The sequence below is a fragment of the Eriocheir sinensis genome, chromosome 10 (assembly GCF_024679095.1).
Source record: "Eriocheir sinensis breed Jianghai 21 chromosome 10, ASM2467909v1, whole genome shotgun sequence".
NCBI classification, from domain to species: domain Eukaryota; kingdom Metazoa; phylum Arthropoda; class Malacostraca; order Decapoda; family Varunidae; genus Eriocheir; species Eriocheir sinensis.
The window spans coordinates 11,777,508-11,782,742 of NC_066518.1; the positions used below are offsets into that span (position 1 = coordinate 11,777,508).

At 42.8% G+C, this 5,235-nt stretch overlaps 1 protein-coding gene across 1 annotated transcript in view; it reads left to right on the top strand.

Annotated features, from left to right (window-relative positions):
- The first annotated feature begins 360 nt into the window (after positions 1–360).
- The window catches only part of LOC126996594 (neurotrypsin-like), a 46,705-nt gene continuing 41,830 nt past the window's right edge, over positions 361–5,235 (top strand). The window contains exon 1 of the mRNA XM_050857201.1: positions 361–379. The gene's annotated coding sequence lies outside the window, so the exon portion shown is untranslated. The remainder of the gene's footprint in view (positions 380–5,235) is intronic.

Sequence of the window (5,235 nt, forward strand, 5' to 3'; positions counted from 1 at the left end):
TTCCACTGTGTTTGTTGCCTCCATTGCCGGTGCGTGAGGGGACTTACATGCAGGCGTCTGTTATACTATAAGTGAAAGGTCAAAAAGTCTAACATATAAAGATAGTAGATAGCATTATATCGTTATTTTTATTATCATCATCATAATATTAGTGTTGTTTATATTATTGCTTCTTATTTTTATTATTATGTTTTACTCGTTCTTTCTCAGGCATGCGCAGGACCAGGTGTCAGAATAGCTTCCGGATAGGACGTTTAGATGTCGCTGTGTGAGGGACGGCGTGCCTTCAGCTAGTCTGGCCATAAGAAACCCTAATGTTGCCATGATTCTCCGACCCCAGCCTGGCAGAATTATTCACGGCACAGGTTCTCGGCAAATGGTAAGTGCATCCACATCTGGTGTTCTTATTCTGGCTCCTTTGTGTGGGAACGTGTCTTAACGGTGCGTGAGTCTAGGCTAGTCAATACTCAGAGCTATTCAGGAGTGCGGGCCCTTCATCTCCCCTTCTTGATATTATGCACGAGTAGGAACTTTTGAGAGGTCGTTCATCAAATCCGACCGGTATATTAGTCTGTTGTTTAAGGGATTAATACTCTCTCTCTCTCTCTCTCTCTCTCTCTCTCTCTCTCTCTCTCTCTCTCTCTCTCTCTCTCTCTCTCTCTCTCTCTCTCTCTCTCTCTCTCTCTCTCTCGTTTTGCTCTTCATTTCCATATTTTTCATCGTCACCGCATGAATTATACCAAGGAGGCGACGAGGGACAACACGACCCAAGGGATATTTCTGTAAACAATAAAAGGTCACCGCCGAAGGTTAGGGGAAAAAGAGAGGTCAGAGGTCACACTTAGGGTTGCAAAGAATGGGGAAGTTTCCGGAAAAATAGAAACTTTCCAAGGAAAAATTCAGGGAATTTTCTATACAACAAACTGAGGCCATTCTTTGTTGATTTATACCCATAAGTTGCTGGCTATCATGTGTTTAACGATACCCTAAACTTACCCTTACCTAACCTAACCTAACAAAACCCCAAAAAGTCATTATAGGTCTTGACTCAGGAAATTCATATATCCTTCATTACTAATGAGGCTTTCTATACAACAAATTGAGGATATTCTTTGTTGATGTATACCATAAGGTGCTGGCAATCAGTTGTTTGAAGATACCCTAAACTTTACCTCAATGAATTTTCTGAGTCAAGACCTACAGTAACTCTTCGGGGTTTTGTTAGGCTTGGTTTGGTTAGTAACCGGAGGGCTGCATGTGCCTCAATAGGCGTCACTTTAACAATCCTGCCTGCGCCACCACCGGCCTAAGAGACATTCACTTACAGCCCCCTAAAACTGAAGTCTAAAGAGGCAACAATAACCTCATCCTCAAAAAATAAAGTCCTAAGGCACCATTGGCTAATTCCCATGGAAAGTTTCCCCTCTCAAATTCCCCGGGAATTTTACAACCCTAGTCACCCTGGCATATCATCCTTCACTTTAGCAAGCATCAGACTTAACTGTATTTCCTGTAAAGTCATCACGCTGTTTACGATAAAAAAAAAATGCTAAAACGCTACTTTATAATAGGTTCCCATACAATATATTTTCTTTCGAGACGCTGAAGAAGATAAGCATGTACTTGAGGTCTTTATTTGGAAAGTTTACCAATTATGAAAAAATAACACCTGGAAGTGCGCGGGGAAGGGCGAGGTAAATACTCCCTTAGGGCTTGATGAGAGGGCCGTGAGGAGGAGGGGACGCAAGGACCCAGAACTCAGGTACCGCCGTTGAGCATCCAGGCGGCGTCTTGCAGGACGACACAACTTTCTTAAAACATTTACAACGATTCGAAAGAAGAAAAAAAAAACGCATGATCCCGAAGAGTAGTTATTTTCAGCAAGATTTAGGTATGCAAGAGTAAGGTAATTACAAAAACAAACTTGCAAGAGCGCGACAACCATCAGAGAATACATCGAGCCGAAAAAGATAAGAAAAACAACTGCACGATCCTTGAGACTAGTTATTACTAGCAGGATTTTGGCATACAATAGGAAAATGGTTATTGCTGACAAGTAAGGCGTGCTAAGAGGAGGTGAGGGAGGAGTTTGGTGTGTGTGGAGGCGTTAGAGGAGGTGAGGGAGGGGTGAGGTGTGTGTGGAGAAGGAGAAGGGCGGACCATCACCTTTAAGAGACGCGCAATAAACCTCGATCTTCTTGCCCGCGATAAATGGCGAAGTGTTTGTGGGTCTTCCCCTTTGACGGACGAAACTCGCGCTAGGAAGAAGAGAATATGAAATAGGTCACTGTTACTGTAGTTCGTCAGTTCGTATTAGTAGTAGTAGCAGTAGAAGCAGAAATAGCAGTAGTAGTAGTAGTAGTAGTAGTAGTAGTAGTAGTAGTTGTTGTTCTTGGGTGATTGAGTTTTGATGGGTCGGGTTACTGGCAGTAGTAGTAGCTGTCGTTCTTAGGTGGTTGGGTTGAGTTGGTAGAAGTAGTAGTAGTAGTTGTTGTTGTTCTTGGGTGGTTGGGTTGGGTTGTGATGGTGGTTGTGGTGGCGGCAGGGGCTTCCACTAACCCCACATTCTTACCTCACTCAGCGCGTCTCCAATCCAGTTGACCCTCCACCTGGGCTAAACGAAGCGGGATGTAGTTTACGTGCCCAACATGGCGAAGTATATATATTTTTTCTTTTCTTTTTCCTTTTTCTTTCCTTTTTTTTCCCTTGAGGTGTTAGTGTAAAAAAAATGGTATCTTCCTTGAATGACCTAAACCTCGACAACAATGAAAACAAGAGGCTCTATATGATAACGTGTTTGAACTTGCTGTTTGTGTGTGTTTATGTGTGTATTTGTGTCAGCAGGTTAAGGATTTTTTATAGAGAATATGAAAAAGAGGACAAAGATCACTAACGAAATGCTAAAATTATTGGAAACTGTTTCAACATCTGATTAAAAATATTCTTCGTTTTTTTAAGTATTTCAAGAATAAAAATCAAATTAGCTACAACGAATAAGAATCACGGTGAATGCTACAAAATATTTACTTGTCACCTTCACGCAACTTATTTTCTCCGCAGTTTTCATTTTTACATTTATAACCTCACTTTCCTCCTTCTCCTCCTTTTTAGCTCCATCATCGTTCTTCCTTCCCCTGCTGCCCCCCCTTTCCCTCCTTTTTTTCACGCGTCCGCTCGCCGCGCTGGCACTCCTTGTCCTCCCCCCGCCCCCCTTCACCACCCACTTCTCTCCCTCCCACTCAGCCGCTTCATTTCCTGACACTTTTGAAGGTTGACTCCAGGTTCCGGAGAGCGATTTGATGAGTGTTACCTTTAGACTTTTGCTCCTAGTGTTGGGTGGGTGGTGGGAGGGGGAGGTGTGTGTGTGTGTGTGTGCATTCGTGTCATTTTCACCTTTGAAGTCCTGCCATCACCATCGTCTTGCAGCCAAAAAAAGAAAAAGAAAAAAAAAACACAACTCCTACCAAGGTTCCTTTTATTTTAATGTCTTCAAACGCCGCGAGCGCACGAGAAGTTGGCCGCATGCAATTTTTATGTTATTTTTTTATGTCGTACGAAGAAGTCTTGCGGGACAGACTTATGGGGAAGTTCGGGTCGAGGTCCACAGTAACTTCTGACGTGAGGGAGTGAGCGGGGGACAACAGGGTAAGGCGAGACTGGTAAGAGAAGGGAAGGGAAGGGAAGTTAGGGCGAGGCACAGAACTTCGCAGCAGGCAAGGTAAGGTAAATTTCTGATGTGTGACCGTGAGGAGGTGGACTGGAGAGAAGGCAATAGGGTGAGACGAGACTGGACAAGGCAGGGAATGGATGGGAGGCTAGGACAAGGCGCAGCACCTCGGAGCAGGCCCGGTAAGGTTGACAGTGGGCGATGTGACTGATGCTCGAACTCATGCAAGACTTTTAAAGAGCGAGAAGTGGAAAGAGAAATAAGTAAAGTGAAAAAGGTAAGGAGAGGAAAGAGAGAAAAGAGTAAAGAGAAAGAATGTGGAAAGTGAGGCGGTGCTAAGCTTTGGAAGGAGGGAGAAGAGGACAAAGAGAAAGACGAGGAGGGCGGGAGAGGAGGAGAAGGGGAGAGAAATAAATGTTTTACGACGTGAGAGGTGAGGAAGGGAGGAGTACCAACAACAGAAGGTAAAGAAAAAGTCGCGGTGAAGAGAGCCGGCAAATATGGGTGTTGAGTCACTGTTAAAAGCGGAAGAAAAATAGAAAGTAATAAAGAGAAAAGTTATTGAAGGAAAAACACGTAAAGTAGCCAAATTTTTCGACACGGAAGGAGTAACTACAGCAGAAGGTAAAGAATGAATCGTGGTAAAGAGAGCCGGCAAATATGGGCGTTGAGTCTATTTTAAAAAGGGAAGAAAAGGCGAAAGTGATAAAGAGAAGAGATATTGAAGGAAAAACACGTAAAGTAGCCAAATTTTTCGACACGGAAGGAGTAACTACAGCAGAAGGTAAAGAATGAATCGTGGTAAAGAGAGCCGGCAAATACGGGCGTTGAGTCTATTTTAAAAGGGGAAGAAAAGGCGAAAGTAATAAAGAGAAAAGTTATTGAAGAAAAACACGTGTAAAGTAGCCAAGTTTTACGACGCGGAAGGAGTAACAACAGAAAAGGGTAAAGAAAGAATTGTGGTGAAGAGAGCCGGCAAATATGGGTCTTAAGTCACAACGTTAAAAGAGGAAGAAAAGGCGAAAGTAATAAAGAGAAGAGTTATTGAAGAAAAACGCGTGTAAAGTAGCCAAGTTTCCAGGAAGAACCAGTAACAAGGTAATGATATTAAAGGGAAAGAGTGGAGATAAATATCGAAAACCGTTTCACTAATATTTACGGGCGTTTGCGAGTTTCCGAATAACATAAACTCGGATGTTTGTACTAAATCCACTTTTTAATTATATCACCCTGCAATATCATCTGATCCATAGCAACAATATTGATTACGTCAACACTGGGGACGCGAATAGCAACATTAGCCCGTCAGAAATGTTTTGATGTATGGCTGTGGTAAAGCTAATAATGAATTTAATAAAAAATGCTTTGTTGGCTTATGGATATTAAATGTCATCAGAGTACATGGCGGCCACTCATCACTGGAATAATGTGGCATGTTTCGATCAGGTTAAATGGTGGTGTAGCCCTAATCCATATACTGACTGACGATTTGCTTTGGTACTTATGGCATATACTGTACTTCATCTGCACCCATATTATTGTATTGCTGTCAGACGTTTAGGGCAAGT